Source organism: Crotalus tigris, unplaced genomic scaffold (genome assembly GCF_016545835.1).
Source record: "Crotalus tigris isolate CLP2741 ecotype Arizona unplaced genomic scaffold, ASM1654583v1 scf7180000017628.32516253702:7417878, whole genome shotgun sequence".
In the NCBI taxonomy this organism is placed as follows: Eukaryota; Metazoa; Chordata; class Lepidosauria; order Squamata; family Viperidae; genus Crotalus; species Crotalus tigris.
Genome location: NW_024096523.1, coordinates 1,630,920 through 1,653,873, shown reverse-complemented (window position 1 = coordinate 1,653,873; position 22,954 = coordinate 1,630,920).

Sequence of the window (22,954 nt, the reverse complement as noted above, 5' to 3'; positions counted from 1 at the left end):
GTATACCAGTCTCTCCCCACCAATAATGTGCATCTGGACCATCTGAAGATATCATAGTCAATTACCAATTTTGATAGAAGCTGTACATGAAATACAGGGGCCCGTTTTATCTTTTATTTCAAATAGTACAAGATCTTGAGATGGCCTAGATTTAGTGAGGAATGTCTAGGGGAGTTAGAAAGACAACAGAGTGGGCTTGCTATCTTGTACCTAATATAGGCTTGCTTCATTCTGCCTAATAGCAATAGTTCTCCATCTTATTTATTAACAAGCAAATATTCAAATGCGTGCAAACCTATGAGAGACATTATTATGATGGATCTTTGTGGAGAAAAAACACTTTTATAGAACAGTAGATAGGAGTGTGGGTGAAGGAGGAAATATTGAAAGCATAAATCCTGTTTCAGACCAAAGGAAAAAAAGGAATTGTAAATTGAGTTTCAGCCAAATTCTCACTCCCTCTGCAATTCATAGGACACTAAGAGAACCAGATTAAGGTTCAAAAACTACACCATTTCTGGAATCTTGATAATAAAAAAAAGTATGCTCTGAATTTCAAAGGGAGGAGTAATTACAATAGAAGTCGGTGCTGTTAAAGAAAATATGAGCACTTTTAATCAAAATATTTTTAAACATGGTCTTTCAGGACTTATAGATGATGCTTATGCAGATTTGATCACATTATATTATTCATTTATATATCTACCTTGGTACTAGATTTTACTGCACAAAATCAACAAATCACACATTTGACATTAATGAGGCCGTAGAGACATCATTTTTTTCACAGCTGAGATCAATTAATAATTTTATGGCTGAAAAACTCATTTTAACTGTTTGCATTTGTTGAAAGGGAAAATGAAGGTGGATATCTTGCTAAATCCTCCCTATATAAAATGTTACTGGTTCACCTAGTTCAACTTCTAATCCTGGATAATGACCAGTTCCAGGAGGTTTGGAAACCTGATTCTGTTCCTCAGATAAACACAGTTAGCAAAAGACTATTTCAGATGTATGAGGGAAAACCTTATCAGGGTGAAAGTGATTCTGTCAGACAACTGCACACACACACACACACACACACACACACACACACAGAGAGAGAGAGAGAGAGAGAGAGAGAGAGAGAGAGAGAGAGAGGTCTTGAAGAATTATACAGCATCAAAAAAATAGAAGAATGGTATCTAGCTGGTTTGGTTATGTTTGTACAAACTCATAGTTGCATTCTGCTTCTTTTTCCAAATAAGTGACACAATCTCAATAGCTCAGCTTGAATAGAAAGCTCGTAATCTCTAAACTTGAGCTGTTCATCTCTGTGCTCTCCCTGCTTGTGGTCCATTAGCTGGGTCCTCTGCCAGCTGGACCTCTTTTGAGACATGCACAGCTCAGGAATGAGGCCTCTCTGTTTTACCACTAGAAAAAATAACAGAACAACAAAATTGGAGGTCTTCTAGTCCAACCTCCTGCTCAAGCAGGAGACTCTAAACCATTTTGGACAAGTGGCTGTCCAGTCTCTTCTTAAAAACCTTCAGTGATGGAGCAACCACAAGTTCTGAAGGCAACCCATTTCACTGGTTAATTGTTCTCACTATCAAGGACATTTCTCCTTAGTTCTGGTTTGGTTCTCTTCTTGATTAGTTTCCATCATTAATTTTTGTCTTTCCTTCAGATGCTTTGGAGAATAGTTTGACTCCCTCTTCTTTGTGGCAACCCCTCCCTCTTCTTTGTGGCAACACGTCACTTCTAATCCTTCTTTTCAATAGACTAGACCAGTGATAGCGAACACTGCCCCCACCCCGTGCAACAGGGCACAAGGATGGAGTCTTGTCCCAGCTGACAAGCTGCCATGTGCTTGGCTGCGCTGCTCCACGCGGGCTGCACCTGGGGGCAACTTTCCTCTGGGGGAGCTGCTGGTGAGGCAGGGGCCACAGGCAGAGGTGGGGCTGGGGCAATGCTGTGCATGCCCACAGAGAGGGCTCCAAGTGCCGCCTCTGGCACTCATGCCATAGGTTTGCCACCACTGGATTAGACATACCCAATTCCTGCAATTGTTCGTCATATGTTTTAGCCTCCAGTCCCCTAATCATCTTTGTTTCTCTTCTCGCACTCTTTCCAGAGTCTCAACATCTTTTTTTATATTGTGGTGACCAAAACTGAATGCAATATTCCAAACATGGTCTTCCCAAAGCATTATAAAACAGTACTAACACTTCACATTATCTTGATTCTATCCCTCTGCTAATGCAGCTGGCACACTGCTGGCTCATATTTAAGTGAGATTAGGGACCCCAGTGGGCCTCTCAAGTTGGAGAAAAAGGAGGCAAGACGAGCCAAAGTCAGTTGTCTGGAGTTGCAATAGGAGGTGCACATACAGGACAGGGTGGAGATTCGCATATGGATGTAGCAAGCATCTTGTGGGAGGCAAGTAATATTCTAACCTTATAGTACATGCATGACGCTCAAGTAGATATTAAGCAGAGCAGGAAGCCTCTTGACCCTGAAGAGGAAAGAGACAAATAACATATACAAGATTGCTGCCTTTTCTGTACTGTGAAAGGAGTCAATATATGGGTATAATGAAGGGTATTGTTTAGATTAGTGGGTACTAGTATCAATAGAAAGATTGGCTTTGAGTAGACTGTAGAGTTGCTAAGATATTAGGGTTACCTCGTATTGTTGTCAGATCCTAAATTCCATGATATAATTTAACCTACTTTTGTAAATTCTATGTATCATTTCCATAGGCTGTATAATCCATAATCTAAACAGCTTTGGGGCTGTTCTGCAAAAGCTTATTGCCTTCATTTCCACCACCACCCTATGATTGGATCTGCCATGGAACATCAAACCAAGCAGTTAAAATTAAGATGAACATTCAGTTGGCATCCATTTGCCAAGTTTTTATATCTATAATGATGTCTCATTTCATTGCTGTGACATATAAACTTATTAATCTTACCTCATGAATTACTGAGATGCAGAGAGAAACTAGAGAGAGAAATGGGAGACATGAAAACCCAATTTGAGCTGAGAATGGAACAAAAAATTAAATGAAAGTTACCTAGACCAAAATTAAAACTTTTTCGTCTGTATCCTGCAGACATTCATGTACCAAAGTTTAAATGACTATCACCTAGAGCAGGGGTGTCAAACTGTCAGCCCACAGGCTGGATGCATCATAGTGAAACCATGCCCACCCCATTGCCGGCAATGGTAAAAAAAAGTCATGATACATCGCAACATATCACGTGACGTTGCAAGTTTGACACCCCTGACCTAGACTGAAATTACAAGCATCAAATTGGTACAGATTTCTGTACCACCATCTTTTATTGCCTTCTAAGTTATTCTCACCAACAGAAAAAATAGTCAAATTTCAACGATATCCTTTTGTCAAGCATCTAAGGGTCATTGACAAGACAACTTCAAAATCAATTTATAGAAGATGAAATGGACGACAGTTCAAAATGTTCTTAAAAATCACTCTGTGCCTAACAGACAGGAAGAAGAATAGAGCAGGATTTTATAGAAGTCAGTGGGATATAAGAGCCAAAAAAGAAAAGCCGGTGTAGAACTTTGAAGTAGACACAATGTTTGTATCAAAAATGATGGGACAGGAGATACTGTAACTAGAGGGCCCCAAGGAAAGGGCTTATATAAACTATAATTTATATAATTTGATTTTTTTTCTGTAGTGTTCATGCCATGTTTTATTATGTCAACTAAAATCCTTAGATAAGGCAGCCTAATCATTCAATTATTTCTTTCAAAATGTTTCTAATTAGCATAATATTCTTGGCCAATCTTCAGTCTTCTAACATCCAGAGACAAAAATAAAAAAGGGTTGTGGGTTACACAAATGATTTGCCAGATGGACGTGCCTTCCACATGGCTCCATTTCAAAAGGCAACCATAGTAGTTTTTACAGAGAAACAAATTGGATCTAAACAACTTTTTATGTCTCCTTCCCCATCCTGCTTCTTGAGTTTGTTCAGAATTGAAGACATATAACAAAATACCTTGCTGTTCAATTCATTCAACCTAGAATTGGAAAGTGCTTGTTTTTTTTACCATTGGGTAACATTTCTGTTTGTTCTTTTGTATGTCATACAGGTCCATTAATCATTATAGCAGCTTCTCAATCTCACAGGAGATGTGGGGAAGTGATAATGTTTTATGTGAGTAATTAATTCTGTGCCAGATGTGTAGTTTCCAAGACTACTGTCATTAAGAGTATTGACAGTTTTCAGAACAAATATCCAGGCTCTAGCTCAGTAATGATTTTAATATGATAATATTCCATTTCTCATAAAAGAGAATATTTAGGCCTAAAGATTTTTGTTTTAAGTGTTCTAATTGAACAGTGGCTGAGGCAAGAAAAGGCAATAGGTTTTCTTCACACAAGTTGAATAAGCAGCATACAATTAACAAACCAGCTGGAAATGCTTAATCCCTCACTTTCCTTTATTTGCTGAAGGAAGAGTGTCATTTGTAAAGGGGGGGGAGCATAACTCATTCCACAAAGAAAGGTCACACAAAGAAAAAAAATGGTAGCACGCTGAGCTGGATCCAATATTACGATAGAGGCTAAGAAATAAGTTGTACTACACATTCCTGTTTCCTTACCCCATCCTTTTTTCAAAAATATTCAGTACAGATATGTTTATTCTCTCCATTTGAAACACTTCCAACGTTTCACATTTTGTCTGTATGTTTGTGGCAGTTAATCTGAATGAAGGCTAAACTATGACATGATTTTAACACTGATTAGTCTCAGTAAGACAATCCACGTGAAGCTTAATAAATGTTCTAAATTTGTAATAATAAAATTGTAGAAATACAAATACTGTGAATAAAATACTACAAATGCTAATAAAATATATAAAATGCTACAAGTAAGAATGTGTAGCAATACATTTGATCTACTATGGTGTGTGCCAAGAAATATGAAAGAAATGAAAAACTTGCACCACTGGGCTACTCATCAAGTAAGCAATCTATGGAGTAAATAGATTACTCCCATTTGGGAGATTCCTGAAAATCTCCCAAATGGGTTCTCTTTTACTTTTCTATAGGGATTCTCAGTCATCCAGGTCATGGTTGTTCCAAAAGTGCTTTTTCAAAAGGCAACTGGACGTCCTTTGTTTTGCTAGAAGACATTTCATTTCTCATCCAAGAAGCTTCTTCAGTTCTTCAGCTTCAGGAATTGTGGAAGCTTCTTGGCTGAGAAGTAAAAGATCTTCAAAAAAACAAAAACAAAGTCCAGTTGCCTTTTGAAAAAGCACCTTTGGGGCTCTCACTTGTATAGAAATTATTTTTAGCAAACTATGCACCATAGAGAGGTTCTAGGGGATGAATTCCTTTCTTCCCTTAAGAAAAAAACAAGCCCTTCACTTCTTCTTGTGAAATATAACACTAAGCTATTTGTATTAATGGTGATGACTCTCCAGTATCCTACTGGGAAGATTGCTTGAGCACTCTTCTTAAAAGTGCAGTCCATGTCAAAAGTGCAGTATGTATTCAGGCGATCTCACTCTTTTTTTTTAATGAGTTGGGCCTTTAATCTGCTTCTCTCATCATCTTTTCTTTTGGCCTGCCAGAGCTCAATACGACCTCACCCAAATCCACTGATTGACCTTCTAGCTGGTGAAACTTGCAAGTTTTGTGGCTGAATTGCCAAATGATTCTTCGTGGTTTTTGCACAGGGCTCAAGCCTTTTCTCCTCTACAGTTCTACTTGCTCAAAAACAGTCCTTTTGCTAGCAAAGGGATGGAGAATTGGTTGGCTTCCCCTTCCTCCTTCTTACCCTCTTCTACCCTAAACTGCCTATAGTAGCAATTATTGCTGAGCTATCTCTTTGTTTTCCCCAAAACCAGCTTCTTCTCCTTCCATTCCACCATTACCTCTACTATCTGATCCAAGGGTCTTCAAACTCGGCTCTTTTATGACTTGTGGACTTCAACTCCCAGAATTCCTCAGCCAGTGTGCCTGGCTGAGGAATTCTGGGGATTGAAGTCCACAAGTCATAAAAGGGCCAAGTTTGAAGACCCCTGAGATCTGTTTAGGGCTGATTAAACTATATCCTGCATTCAGCAGATTTAGCAGGAAAAGCAATCTAGAGCTTATTTTTTCATGCTATGATTTAACTTAACTTTTTTTTCTGTGCATGTACCCATCTTTCTGCAACCATGTTCATAATTTAAAATATTTTCAGTTTGGATTTTTCTTAGTTGTGTCTGTTAATATATATTTAGAGATATCTTCTGTATAAAGATTGGAACCAAGGCAACCTATGATTTTCAGAAAAGAACTTTCTGCAGGATAATTCAGTATATACTGATTTTGAGGCAGAAGGAAATGCATGTATTAGGAAGGAATAAACTGAATTTAAATGCTGAAAAATTATAAACATTGCTATAAATTACATATAGAAAATTAAAGGCTTAAGAAATTGGAAATACGGAATGAATCAATAGACAGGTAGTTTAGACATATGGCCTTTTTTTCCAACTCAATGCCTCTAATGAATGGTTGTGGTGTTGTATTGTTTTCTTCTATTCTTATCTCCCTGTTGGTATAGCTCTCTGTTTTATTACATTTGCTGATCATTATGCTAATGTCCTCTATATATCTATAAAGACTATCTGGTGTAGGTTGTATCACTATTGAAAAAAAGATAATATATGCAATTACAATTCCATGAAAAAAGCAAATGCATTTTTCATTTTCTTTTAACTACAGAGAGTGACATTTGGTGTTTCAGACACAGATTGTATCTATTAACAACACCCTTAATTGCTTTACTATAGAGTTCTTGTATATCGATTTTATGATCAATATATAGATAAATGGGTGGATACAAAAGCAAGAAAGAGGCCTGTTGTGACATCTGCAGAGACAATGACAGTGTCAATGAATATGCCAAAATACTTAAGACAAAACGAGGATATTATCAGTGTGAATTGAGAGCACAATAATTGCCCCTAGCAGATATGCCATAAAGCTAATATTCATTCTTAAACTATTATGTCCATCTAACTATAACTGACAGCAGTTCTTTTATCATAAATCTAATCTGATCCTTTGTTTATTTTGATTTCCACTGTAATTATGTCCATGCCACTTGCTGCTAATTTCTCTTTTGAATGACATCTTTCCTAGCATTATGGAATAATAGATTTGGAAGGGACCTTGGAGGTCCTTTAGTCCAACCCACTGCTCAAGCAGGAAACTCTATACCATTCAGACAAATTGTCCAATCTCTTCTTAAAAACCTCCACTTTTGGAGTACCCACAACTTCTGGAAGCAAGTTGTTCCACTGGTTAACTGCTCTTGCTGTCAGGAAATTTATCCTTAGTTCTAGGTTGGTTCTCTCTTTGATTAATTTCAATCCATTGCTTCTTGTCCTGCCTTCAGACCCTCTCTTCTTTCTGGCAGTCCCTCAGATAATGAAACACTACTATTATGTCAGCCCTAGTCCTTCTTTCACTAGACTAGACATACTCATTACATCTTTCTCCAGAGAACTAGTTTTCCACATGATGTGTCTAAAATAGGATAATCTGAGCCTGGTTCTTTGTGCTTTGTGTGAGAACCCTGGATTGATTTGTTTGGTGATATATTTGTTTGTTTTCTTGACTGTCCATAATATTCTCTGGATTCATCATCAACCCCAAAATTCAAAACTGTCAATTATCTTTCTATCCTACTTCTTCAAATTCTAACTATTGCTTCGGTATACTGTCACTAAGAATATCATTGTACCGGACATAAAGGTATATGCTGAAATGTACATATTCAGCATATATTAGGAGAGAGCATACAGCCTTGTCTCATATCTTTGCCATCCTAAAGCCAGTCTGTTTCACCATGTTCTGTCCATGTGTGCCTTCTTGACCTGTACATATTTGTTTTACATGAGGATTGAATTCTCATTTTTCAAAGCACATTCCACAGCTTTCCATGAGTAACACAATCAAAGCCTTTCTATAATCAATGAAACATATAATGACTCTTTTTTTCTTTGGCTGTCTTAATTATCCAGCATAGATCAGAAATATTATCTCATAGTGACTTCCGGTTCCGGTTCACGGCATCACTAGTTGTACAAGGAGACTTCTCTCCTCGTCGACTAGGTTTCCCTCCGTCGGTGGACCCTTATATGGTCCAAAGTCGTCCTGGAGGGTGTGACTTCTGTCGAGGAGGCTGCTGTCTGGCTGCAGAGGAGTGGTGGCTCCTCCAGCTGTCTGGACAAATCTCCGAGGGCCGACGGAGAAGAAGATTGGCCAGTAAAAATGGCTGTTCACCCTGCCACTTCAGACCATAAATCAGACAACTTCTAAACTTTGAGTGTCCCCATGGTGAATCCAGGTGAGAATTTTTTCTTATTTTTCTCTCTTTTCCACCTTTTTTCATTTGTGTACCTGTAAGAGCTTTTGAAATTATTTCCCTGGCTTGGAAAGGTGGCTAGCAGTTGCTAGCAATGCAGCTCACCATCTCACATCCCCGTGCAACTCAGGCTAACCTGAGCACAACAAAGCCCCCACCCAAACAGAACACTCCGCCAACCAATCAGAGCACAGCCAACTCCCCATCCAATCAGAGCACAGCCAATCCCCCCATCCAATCAGAGCACAGCCAAGCTCCTAACCAATCAGAACACACCTCCATCCAATCAGAACACAGCCAAGCTCTCATCCAATCAGTTCATACCCCCACTAGCAGTTAAAAGGAAGAAACAGCTATGATCACACATTGCTCCTAGAAGCACGAAGCCGAAAACACCAGCCTAAAGATGACGAATGAAACTTCGTCGAAACATAGCCAAGACACATCCAATTTGACACGGGAGAAAACCCGAATAACCAAAGACCTACACACACACACACACACACCTACACACACACACACACACACACACACACACACCTACACACACACACATACACACACACACACACGTGTGTGTGTGTGTGTGTCCTAGAGATGAAAAAAAATGTTCAGTCACGAGAATGTAATTTTGAAGTGCTTAAACTGATTGGGTGATTTTTGCCTATAATAATATGATTTGATAAGGTATGATAACTAATTGGATATCTCAAGTTTGAGTAATGTTTGAGTAATGAATTGAAAGGAATTAAGGTTTAACATTGTTTTTTTTTAATTAAGTTAGTTATCACTGGAAGAAGAAATGAATGAGATTGGTGATAAGAAGAGGGCTGAGAGAGATTAGAAACTTCAATATACATGGTAGAGATACTTGAAGTGATAATTTGTTGATATAAAACAATATTTGATTATGGTAATTTTAAACTGACAAAGCTTTAAAACAGGTGGAGTAGTAACAGAAATTTAAGCTAGAAATGGAATATATTAAATCTATTATGTTATTTGTGAGAAATAGAGAGATAGTAATTGTTTGTTTACCCAAACACCACGGTGTGTTAAAATTTTAAAAACAAAAAAAAATATTTTAAAAAAATATTATCTCATAGTATTATAATATATGATATTATAATATATAATAATATCTGCCTTTTCTAAAGCCAGCCTCAACATTTGGCATCTTCTTTTTCAGGTTGGTTCTTATTTATGTTGGATGATACTAAGCATTATTTAACTGGCATTTGAAATTAAGGATATTATACAATTTGTTAACTCTCCTTTGTTTGGAATGCAAATTAACCTCTTCCACTCATTTGACCACTGTCTGAGAAATGTGGGCATAGTTTAATTAGAGCCTTTCCTGATTCTTATTCTGTTGCTTGCCATATTTTTGTGGATATTCCATCAATTCCTGAAGCATTCCATTGACTGGAATGGAAGCGCTCGTTTAATTGCATCTTCTAGTTTTAGAGGTTTTTGTAAGCAGGGATTATCTTCTAAGGTATCTATTGATTCATTATCATAACTTAAGTATCTATTAAAATAGGTCAAACCGTGAAAGACACACACACATTAAACAATATAAATAACCTTCAAACTTCTTCAGGAAGAATTAAATGAAATATAATGACGTATACAATTCAACTACAATAAAGGTTTAATTTAATGGTTGCATATCTTAGAATTACATATCAAATATAAGCCACCAAATCATCTGTCATTGATGTGATGACCCAAAATAGGCTCAATAAATATCTAAATTTCAAATATATATCTGATGAGATTCTCTTTATTTAGAATGGAAGGATCAATAGCCAAAATGGGAGAAAACATCTGTGTTTCTGTTAGACTTTGTACTGAATTCAGTTAAATACTGCATATCTTATCCAGTTATTAGTTTTATACATGTATGGTAAGTGAGAATAAGTGTGTAGTATGATTCCAATATTGTCATACTTAGATTTTCAGTGAAAGCTTTCAGTGATAGTCAGTGGGAGAAACTGTTGAGGAAAATGAAATTCCACACTAAACTTTCTAAAGAATTCTGAATAGTAAATGCAAATATTTCAGTTATATCTGTTTAGTATCTCGGATCAAAATACCTCCAGCTTCCAAGAACTGGAAAAAATTGAATTCTTGGCAACAGGAATGACAAACATTGAAATGAAATGAAATTGAAATGAAATGAAGACCACTCATAAAGTGTGAGTTCTAATAAAGGGTTTTTGCTTATGCTGGGATTTTACATTCTTGCTAAACATTTTGAGAAGCTTTGTAATCATGTGGCAGAATAAAATTTTTAAAAATAAAATTATCAACATATAGAAGGCAGACAGGCATAGCATAACATGGTTGTTTGAATCGATCCCCCCATTCTTATCCCATTGAGTCCCACCAATTCCTTGGGGATTACACTGAAGTTATATAAGCTTCAGCTAAATTTAATATACTCAATGATTTCAGTGGAATACATTTAAGTCAGTAGGTTTAAAATTGCATACTGTTATCTGGATTCACTGAGCCACAGAGGGAATGCAATTTATCACAGTGGTTCTGCAAAGATGTAAACACCTCCCCGTAATAGATGTGATAACATCTACACTCTGCAGTTTAGAAATAGAGCTAGCCTGGTTCTTTTTTTCAAAGAAAAGTACTGCTAGCAGCTGCTTTAAAATCGTTGTTGAACATTTTAATTGTCCATATTTCAAACCTTAAAATAAGAATTACCTGAGCAATACAAAATGACCTCTCTCAATTTTTTTCATGCAGCAAACATTGGGTTAAAATTATTGAAAATGTTGTGAACTAGTTCAGTTTAATGTTATACTTCTGTATAGGAGGTTCACCAATGTTTCAAGAAATGGTCTCCGGTGTGTTCAAATATTAGCGTTCTTCTGCCTTGTATTGTTTTTTGTTTTGTGTATGTTTAAGTATACATGTGAGAATAGGGTGGGGGTAGGATGCATAACAATATAGGATCTACACAATGATTTCTACTATTAGTTTTATTGCAAAGAAATTTATCCTGCAAAACTACTCAGCATGCCTTGATAGTTTCAAACATTGCATATTTACCCATCTATTCAATATCTCTTAAGCTTCATTCTAAAAGAATACTAATTAACATTTCCAGAATTTCAAAATAACCCAGATATTCAGTGCCTCTTTGTTGCCTTTATTATTGTTTAATCACTCAATTCCTTCTGACTGAAACAATGGGTAGCATTTTGCTGAGAGTGTCAGTCAGTCAGTCATTGTTTCTTCTGGGTTCTGGAAAGCTTCCCCTTGAGTCATCAATGATAACAACTAGCCACCTTGTTTTCTTCAGTCTCTTTTTCCATTGATTGATTTTTCCAAATATTATAGTCTTCTTCAATGATTCTTGCTCTTACATTATATGAACAAAATATTTAAGCTTTAGTGTTATTAATTTTTCTAGTGAGCAGTCCTGATTTATTTCATCCAACATGAAATGATTTGTTCCTCTTGTAGACCAAGATATTTGCAAAATTTTCTTCAGTACTACAATCCTTTTTATTTCATTCTCTTTTTCTGATGGTCCAGACATCACAACCAGATGTTACAATAAGGCAAGGAAGCTCTCTCCTGACAATATGTACTTTTGTTGTCAGTGTGAAGTCTCTGTACTTTAATATTTTGACTACATTTGACACCATTATCAAAAGAGACTTGGTTATCCAAAAAATATTCTGTTAACTGGCACATTGAGCTATTGGCAATGTACTATCATGTAGGGGACTGAAGTGATGAACCACCAATCACTTCCCCCGGCGGGAAGAGGGAGGCAGATGATTGTAACCTCTCATTAGCCAACACATTGACGCAGAAGGAAGTGAGGAGGAGGCAGATCGGACCCATGGACAACAGGGGAGGGCATTTGACCAACAATGCCAATACGATGGAGGAGCGACCAGCTAGGAACATGAAGTCTTCTACTGCTAGGAAGATGAAGTCTGTTGCCACTTCCGCTTCTTCCCATCTATTTCTGAATTTTGGTTAATAGTTTAGCTTTTGCACTCTCTTCTTTCCCTTTCTGACTCCTTAAATTTTCCTTATCTGGCTTCAATATTAATGTACCTGCAGTATGACCAGTATGTCTGAGTTTGCTGAAGTTTCAGCAATTAATTGCAATTTCTGTTCCTAATCTAGTATTTCTCATATTTTGCTTATGAATTAAATAATAAGGTGTCAGTGTAAATCCTTGTATCATTACACCAATTTGATTAGAAACCATTGATTAATATTCTTTGAGTATGATTTTCAAGACAGCCAAATATCAACTTAGCTTTCTTGCCTTCTTGTTTATACTCGCCTTTTTTAATCTTCACTTCCCTCAGATATTCTTGTTGCTATGAGGTTCTTTTTCAAATGCTTTACGGACATCATGTTATATTTCATCTACCACATTTTTTCAGATGATTTACTATAAAAAGTTTTTTAATTTTTAAAAGAAACAAATTCATGCTGGTATCTTGTAACAACTTTATTTACTTAATTACTCTGATATTGTACATATAAATTTATTCAGAGTAAATTAATTTAATATGAGCAGGGAGTATTGACCTCAAGCTTCTATTTTGTCTCATTATTCTGCTGTTGCTATCTATAAAGGCAATTATTTTGCTGTAATACTCTAAGAATGTGAAAGTTGGATTTGAAATAGCAGGATAGAAAGGGGATTGATATTTTTGGACTTTGGTATTGGACAAGACTCCTGGGAATACCACAGATAGCCAAGAAAACAAACAAATGGATCATTGGACAAATAAACTCATAATTCTCAAATTACAATTAACCAGATCAAATTATCCTACTTCAGACATATTATGTGATGACTTAAATCTCTGGAGAAGGTGGAAGGAAATAGAAGAGTACTCTTTTACAGTGGTGATGAATGTACTGTATGTTGGAAGACTTAAAGAACCAGGTTGCTCATTAGTTGATCCTTGTCTTTTTCAGCATAGGGAAAGGATTCCACAACTTAAGGCAAACATAGCCAGAAAACCATAACTACATGGCACTGTGTACCTCAAAATCACATTTTGAACCAGAAGACACATCTGAAATTTTGAGAGCATACTATGGTCACAAAAGACCTTTTTACCATGCAATAAACTAGTGAAACTGCTGTCTGCATCTCAAAACTACTACTACTACTACTAATAATAATAATAATAATAATAATAATGATAAAGGTAGAAGGGACCTTGGAGGTCATCTAGTCCAACCCCCTGCTCAGGCAGGAAACCCTATACCATTTTGGACAAATGGCTGTCCAGTTTCTTCTTAAAAACTTCCAGTGTTGGAGCATTCACCGCTTCTGGAGGCAGGTTGTTCCACTGGTTAATTGTTCTAACTGTCAGGAAGTTTCTCCTTAGTTCTAGGTTGCTTCTGTCTTTGGTTAGTTTCCACCCGCTGCTTCTTGTCCTGCCTTCAGGCGCTTTAGAAAATAGCTTGAATCCCTCTTCTTTGTGGCAGCCCCTGAGGAATTGGAACACTGCTATCATGTTCCCCCTCGTCCTTCTCTTTGTTAAACTAGACATACCCAATTCCAGCAACTGTTCCTTATATGTTTTAGCCTCCAGTCCCCTAATCAACTTTGTTGCTCTTCTCTGTACTCTTTCTAGAGTCTCAACGTCTTTTTTACATCATGGTGACCAAAACTGGATGCAGTATTCCAAGTGTGGCCTTACCAAGGCATTGTAAAGTGGTATTAATACTTCATGTGATATTGATTCCATCCCTCTGTTAATGCAGCCTAGCACTGTGTTGGCTTTTTTGGCAGCTGCAGCACCCTGCTGGCTCATATTTAAGTAATTGTCCATTAGACAATTGTCCATTGTCCCTCTCACAGTTACTACTATTGAGCAAGGTACCCCCTATACTATACCTATACATTTGGGTTTTCTTGCCTAAATGTAGAACCTTACTTTTTTCACCACTGAATTTCATTTTGTTAGATAGCACTCAGTGTTCAAGTCTGTCCAGATCCTCCTGTATCCTAAGCCTGTCTTCTGGAGTGTTGGCTATTCCTGCCAGTTTGATGTCATCTGCAAATTTGATGAGCTTCCCATCTATCCCCTCGTCCAGATCATTGATGAAGATATTGAAGAGCACTGGGCCCAGAACAGAGCCCTGGGGCACCCCACTACACATTTCCCTCTATGTAGATGCGGTTCCATTGAGGACCACACGCTGAGTACGGCCAGTCAGCCAGCTACGGATCCATCTGGTGGTGATGCTGTCTAGCCCGCATTTTTCTATCTTATCAAGTAGTAGGTTATGATCTACTTTGTCAAATGCCTTACTGAAGTCCAAGTAAATTTCATTTTGTTAGATAGCGCCCAGTGTTCAAGTCTGTCCAGATCCTCCTGTATCTTAAGCCTGTCTTCTGGAGATCTAACGTTGAAATGGCAGTGACACAGTATTGTAAAATTCAGAGATAGAACAATATTTTACAAGAAGCTTACCATATAAGAATGCAAAAATATTCTGTATACTTGCAAAAACAAGGGGATCTAGGGGAGGCAGCAGAAGGAACAGTAAACATCACAGTTAGAATAAAACAAGTAAATTATTAGTTCACTCCCAAATCCATGAGTACAATAAAACACTTTCAGATATGGGACTTATAGTTCTTCCTTTGAGGGTGAAGGTTCATTCTCTGAGCTTGTTGGTTGGTTTCCATATATTTTATTACCAAGGTAGGTAACATCTTCAATAGAGTTTAGGGGATGCCAGTGTTCTTCTGTTTATAAGGGCTTCAGGTGTGGGTGTGTCAAGTGAGGAGCTTATGATGGGTGTTGTGATGGGTCAGGTGTGAGTCATCAGTGAGGAGGCTTGTGATGGGTCTTGTGATGGGAAGATTACATCAGGTCAGGGTCATTGGAAGATGAACTGCTGGTGGAAAGGGCTTGCATGGATTTGTGCTGTCTCTGGTTGGCTGTGCAATTGATTTGGATTCTGAGGTGTTTGTAGGCTGACCCATCACAAGACCCATCACAAGACCCTCATTCAACACACCCATACCTGAAACCTTTATAAACAGAAGAACACTGACAATGACATTCCCTAAACTCCACTGAAGATGTTACCTAGCCTGGTAATGAAATGTTTGCAAACCAACCCACAAGCTCAGAGAATGAACCTTCACCCTCATCCCACATTCGAGCTATAGATATTCTCCATTATTGCAGATCTTCCTTTTTTTTCTTTTTTGCCAGACTAACTGCAATGTTTGATTTTGAGTAATATGTCATGTGCTGACTCCAAAAAACAATGGATAAGACCAGGCAATGGGATTTAATTGCTTTCTTGTCAAAATTAACATAACATAAAATTAAAAAGTAAATATAGTAGAAAGAAAAGCTGTACTATAGCGTTTAATAGTGTTTCCCTCTTATCACATTAAATTATACTTTGGTAATAGAAGCTCTTTACAAATCATACAGAAGAATTTTATACAGACTTGGGACCATAAGTTGAGTACTGATTGTGTGTTACCCCCAATGTTGGAAAAGAAAATCTTACTTAAAGTTCCAGGGCAGATAACCATAACTTTTTCCAGAATTGTCTATTCCATTTCTTCTGATTTTCTGTCCCTTTATCTTGTATACTCAACATTAGAAAGCTACTGGGACATGTTCCCTCCTAATTCAATTAATTTCTTTCATAGATATGTTTTCCTCCTATAAAGTTTACTTATACTTCTGAAAAACTGTGAAGAGCTTCCCAGAGCATGCTGATACTTCTCTTGTATTGCCTATTGGCTGTATTATCATAACTAAAGAGCATGTTTCTTATTATTAGGAAAAAAATCATATCTAAATGTTTATTTGTATTTTAAAAAGGACATCTGAGGTTGATATTTCAAATCAGCTACTGCTCACCTCTGCTTTTAAACTAATTGGAAAAACTGAAGAATTAATTAAAGGCAAATTATATAAAAGCTCTTACAGAATTCAAAATCGAAAACTGAATATAACCATTTGACAAAATGTTGCAGCTGTGGATATTTTCTTGTGCAGTTAACCACTGAGAACTAGAAAAAAAAAAATAAGGACAGCAACTCCTGAAATTAGACTTCTATGAGCAGAGGCACTTTTATTCCTAAATAATTTATTCAACTGGGTTAATACTTCAGTGGCCAAGTGCCTAGGAATGCAGCCTTAAGCCCTTAATGGACGTTAAACTTCTTTATTTCAATGGAAATTAATTGTAATTTCATTTTGACACCTAAATCTAAAATATTGATACACAGTGCAAGCAATGTTACAATTAATAGTTCCTTTCCCAATCAGAAAAGGCAAAGGTAGCATATGTGTCCCTTTTTCTACACCCATAGCTACATTTCTAAAAGTCATGGGGAGGGGAATTACACAGGCAAGGCTTATTTGGAATTCTGGCAGTATTATGAGAAGTCAAAAAGAGCCACTTCTTTCTGGTTCTGATCAACTGAACCCATATTTCCCGACAAGCAATGCTGCTCTATTAGCTGTCCCAGCCATAAAATTACATGTGTGATATATACAGTCATTTATATTCTAGGCACAGAAGATGAAATAATTCCTGTGCCATGTCCATTTTTGTGCTGTTAAGGCATTCTCTTGCTTTGCAAGCAAAACAGTAGATCTTTCATTTGCCAGTGACATTCCACAAAGTGCTTATAATTCAGTGTTCGCTTATCAGCTGTCCAATCTCCCTCTCAAGGGAATGTGTCAACCATCAAAAGCAGTGGAGGAGGTGTACTGAATCTTAATGACTTCTATTTAATCAGATTCACTTTCTTAAGGGCATTTAATCAATGAGGACAAGTCGTAGGCAGATTTTTAAATAAATGTGTCACTTTAGTGTAATCCACAGCACAGCTGAATGTATTTGTTTATGAGATTCTCCTGCCATGTGCCTTGTTGCTCAGCTGAATCGACAGTCTAGAAATAAAAATGTGCTGCATGTAGTTTTAAATTAGTCCCTAACCAATAAGTTCCTTTGGAATATCTAAAATATTTGAGAAATGTTTTGAACTGGGAATGTACTAGGTCCATGTTATACTTATTGCCAAATTTGGAATGAGGGAGGGGTGAAAAGAATAAGCTGTTCTGTCAGTTATGATTCCAAAATCCTTTAATAAATTAGCATTAATTTGAATTGGAAAAAGCTCCTTATAAAGGAATAATTCAGTTCAGACTGCTGGAAAGAAGCAAGAAAAGTCCACTTTTGTGCATACGTATCTTTAAGTATGCCTATGGGATTTAGTTTCATCAAGTAAGCATGTAGAGGATGAAGCACAAATTCTGCTTAAAGTTATAAGACATACTTTAATCAGTAAACCAAGTAATGTAATCATGAATTCAACCATTTTCCTTACAGTGAAAACATCCTTCCACCTCCTCAAAATTAAGCCCCAGGACTTAAGGGTAAGTTACTCCCAGAAATGTGTATGTATATAGCAGATTTAGCTGCTCTAATGTTCCATGGATCATTCCATATATAGTCAAAGGCCATGATGGCTGAGGTTGTGGTCCAACATTGCCGTAAGAAATTGGGAAAGGCTGTGCAGACTAAAAGGCTTAACACTGAGCAACACAGTTTTAATCTTTATTGTTCAAAGGTGTCCACAAAGTTAAATTTCAACATCAAGTAATACTAAGCATTTAGAGAATGATTAAGTTTTACAGAAGTTCAAATCTGTGGCAGATTCAATTTCTAATCAAAGAAGAGAACAAAAATACAGGGTCACAAATTTTATAAGAAATTCAGATGACAATAAACATATTGTCATACTTTCCTGCCTTTCCTTGTTTTTCTTATATTGACCTTTTCCTAGTAAATTCCTTTTTATATCCAAAAGATGCACTAGTTTAATATGAGGATTTCTCATTGGGATTTCCCCCCAGTTACTTATTTGGTTGGCATAAGAACTGCTTAGTTTGGGATTTCTGAATTCTGAGTAGGAAAATATCTTCTTTCCTTCCTTCCTTCCTTCCTTCCTTCCTTCCTTCCTTCCTTCCTTCCTTCCCTCCTTCCTTCCTTCTTCCCTTCCTTCCTTCCTTCCTTCCTTCCTTCCTTTCCTCCCTTTTTCTTGACTAAAATGAAATGTCATTGATAGAAGGATTAAAAATTGCTCAGCTGGATAGACTTGAATATGTCAGGAGCTTTGACTTGCCTATGACATCTTACCATATCTTTTACTGGAGAAAATTTGGAAAAAGATATCTTTTGATGAGTTTTCAATTATCATAGTGTGATGGACGTTACTGAGTTGGGTGGCATATAAATGTAGTAAATAAAAGATAAAAAAATAAATCGCTGCTCCCTGACTGGAAAATTGCTTCCCTATGTCCAAATGTTACCTGCTGATGAGCAACTTCAGCATCCCTCATTTTACCCTTCCCTCTCTCTCTCCCTCTCTCCCTCTCTCCGTCTCCCTCTCCCTCTCCCTCAACCTTCATGTTCAGGCTGGAGTTAGATTGGATAAACATCTAAGAAAATATCTTGGAAGAGAAATCTGAAGTGTGCATGCAGGGCACGCTATTATCTGGATTTAAAAAAGAAAGTGTCAGATTTTTCTTTTTTTGGCAAACTAAAGGAGGAAGATAAATATTGAACATATCGTTTAAAGTCAAGGAGAGCAGAAGACAGAATTAAAAGATTGTGGATTCAATAGTTTATTGTTTATTGTTGTATGGATTTATATAGCTAGTTGCAGATTCACATTTAGTAGAAGCCAAAGAAAAGTCAATTGTAACAGTCGAAAACACCATTCAGTTTAACTATACCACAGGTCGGCAACCTGCGGCTCTGGAGCCGCATGCGGCTCTTTGAGCCTTGCCCTGTGGCTCCCAGCCTCCTCTGCCTTTGCAGAGAGAGAGAGACAGAGAGAGGCAATTGCGCTTCCCTGCTTCAATCTCTGTGTGTGTGTGTGTGTGTGTGTGTGTGTGTGTGTGTGTGTGTATGTGTAAAAGAGAGTGTACTCACATATTCTCCGAGGAGCTGAAAAGCTTACTGGGCGGAGCTCCTCCCTTTGCTGCATCTCTGCAGGAAGCAGGAAGCAGGAAGGGCAGGAGAGAGCTAGCTAGCCCAGCTAGGCTGACTCAGGAATTCTGGGAGTTGAAGTCCATGAGTCATAAAAGAGAGGAGGTTGCCTACCCCTGATCTTGTTGGACAACAGCTTGAAGCTTGCCAGGTGAGCAGCAGATAGGAGGGGGGGGGGAGAAAGAGAGAAAGAGAAAGAGAAAGAGGGAGGGAGAGAGGAGAGAGAGAGAGAGAAAGAAAGAGAGTGGGGGAAGAAGAGTGGTAGACCAAGGGCAGATAGAGAGGGAGGGAGAGGGACAGAGAGAGAGAGAGAGACCCTCTTGACATCTAAAATGAAGATAACACTGCATATATCCTTTTTTAACCTGTGTGTGTATGTGTATGTGTGTGTGTGTGTGTATATACACATACATGCATGCATACATATACATATATACACACACACACACATACACACACACAAATACCCCCACAAACACACACACCTATAATAAAGGTAAAAAAGGATATATGCAGTGTTATCTTCATTTTAGATATCAAAAGGGTTTTGCGGCTCCCAGTGTTTTGTTTTTGGTGGGAAACAGGTCCAAGTGGCTCTTTAAGTGTTTTGGGTTGCCTACCCCTGAACTATACCTTTAGAAAAGAGTAGCTTTTTAGCTTAAAATGTGACAATAACATTGGATTTTATGATTGTGCAATGCTATGCAAAACCTTTTCTCATAGGCTTTTATTAAGAACTGGAATGAAATTATAAAAGAAACATTGAAAATAGTGTCATAGCTTCAGAGGAAGAAATGAATTAGAACAGTCTGCCAGATAATGTACAGGATAAGTAAATACCTACACACACTTTTTATGTTTTATAAAAGAAAGAGACACCTTCATATACTGTATTATATAGAGTGATATAGAATTATCTAGATGAGATCAGAGGAACTAAATATCCAGACAGATGTAGTTGAGAATATTCTCATCATTTTATCCTTACACCACTCTTTTGCTTTACACCCACATGTCTTTGTTCCACAGACACTTATTAAGAGTACAGTACTAAAATGATAACCATGTTGGAAAGTAAATACAAAAGGTTTTTTGGAGGTATGTTCATTGTAACATTTTGTTCAGCAAGTCAGTTCTTTAAAATTAGTGACAAATGTGATTAATTTTTGTCTGTATTACAAATAATATAATGTACCACTCTCCCTACTTTTGTAATATTTAACAGCTTTTGACAATAACAGGACTGGCTTCTTTTCTTTTCTCTTCTTTTTTCTTTTCTTTCCTTTTCTTCTTTTCTCTTTTTCATTAAATAAACTTTAATACGTATCCCCAAAGTCACATAAATCAAACCATTTTGTAAACTGTGTCACAACCTTTTAAAATATATCTTTGTGTTAGCTTTAACATCATTATGTGCCATTGTGATGAAAATGGACGTTCTGTATCCTGTGATAATGAAAATAGCCACTTTATGTAGTTTTTGCCTGCAATTATCCAGGCTTTTCTCAGACTCTAGAGAAATCTAGGCTAATTGCTTTGGGACTTTCATTACATTTCCATAAATTCTTTGTTAATTTTTCATGAGAAAGTGTTATTGCAGTTGGCCTTAAAGTTTGCATTGTATTCAATAATATAAAGAAGTCGTTTGTGAAAAATATAACTAACCCATGTATGTTTGAGTCAAAGCTTTCTTCTTTTTATCTGCTAATATTCTCAGGTGAAACTAGGGGTGATTCATCCAAATCCTTCAATGCTCTTCATTTTGATATGAGCTTTCCTCCCCCCCCCCCAGCTCCCCATTTCAAAGCAAATCTAAAAGGAACACTGTGGTGGTGCATGACCTTGTCATTATAGGACATGAATTGAGTTTGCTTTATCAGACAGTTGGGCTTGATGAAAAGGGATAAAAGCAATTCCACTGCCAAGACAAAGAACTCTAACACAGTAGAAGCAACAACGAAAACTACCCTGAATGGGAATGTACTGCAACTTGTGATCTCATATTTGATTTATTGATTGTTTCAAGCTGAAAGCCACAGCTTCAGTGGACTCTAAATAACAGCAAAACAAATGCGAGTCTATTTTATTGCTCAGATGCATTCAGCAGTAGAAAAGATGGATTCTCTACAGTGCTAAGCATTTTGGGGAATAGCATTGACTTGTCAAACCCACAAAATCCTCTTCATTCTCTCATGTCGATTAAAAATATCCTCATCCCAGTGCTGTTATTGCTTATTTTGACCATTTCCAGCTACTGATTTTCCCGGGCAAAACCTATTCACAAAAGTGATTAAAATAATTTCATGACATCTGCTTAGCAGCATTCTTACAATAGTGAAAATCACAATGGAAAATATTTAGAGTTGGCAAACTATTGATCTCAATCTCAGCAACTGAGACTTGTTGTTGGAAAAAAATGTATGTACTAGTTGGACCTTACATGTTTTGCTATGGTCAGTGACCTTCTCACAAGCATCTCTTCCAGTTATCCAGTTTGGTATAGTGGTTTGGATGCTGAATTAGGAAATGGAAGCCTGAGAATTCTAGTTCTCTCTTAGGCATAGAAGGCATCTAAGTGACATTGGGGCAGTCACTCTCTCTCTCAGCCCACAGGATTGTTGTTTAGGGGAAAAGATGCAGAAGAAGCCTTATGTACACTGCCTTGAGTTGCACAAAATAAAGGTGGGATATAATTCTAATAAATAACTATCTAGTCCATTTACCAAGTATTCCTTTTTTCTTGCAGTAGTCAAACTCACTTCTCTCAAGAAAGAAAGAACATCTCAGGCCCTATTTAACAAAAGATAATGTAAGATAGCACAATAAAGTAGGGCACCCCAACCATTCCATTGATTTCTGGTAGTGGCTGGTACCATTAAATCATGAATAGGAAGCTGTTAGTGAGATGTTGATTGCAAAAACTCAGTAGAATAATTACTGGAATTTGATAACTCGAAAAGGCACACCATACCACACACACATACATGCACACATGTATCATGCTTATGAATTATTCAGAACAGAATTAGAATGTCATCTGAGGTAACTAGGTTAAAAATGGGAGTGAAATGAGGCTTATATTTTATAGAAAAAGTACGTATAGTCAGGGCCATGGTTGCAATGTATGGCTGTGAAAGTTGGACCATAAGAAAGGCTGAGCACAAAAGAACTGAGACCTTTGAACTATGGTGGTGGACAAGACTCCTGAGAGTCCCCTGGACTGCAAGGCAATCAAACTGGTCAGTCCTAGAGGAGATCAACCCTGACTGCTCTTTAGAAGGCCAGATCCTGAAGTTGAAACTCAAGTACTTTGGCCATCTAATGAGAAGGAAGGACTCACTGGAGAAGAGCCTAATGCTGGGAAAGATTGAGGGCAATAGAAGAAGGGGACGACAGAGAATGAGGTGGCTGGATGGAGTCACTGAAGCAGTAGGCATGATCTTAAATGGACTCCAGAAGATGGTAGAGGAAGGAAGGCTTGGAGGAACGTTGTCCATGGGGTCGCAATGGGTC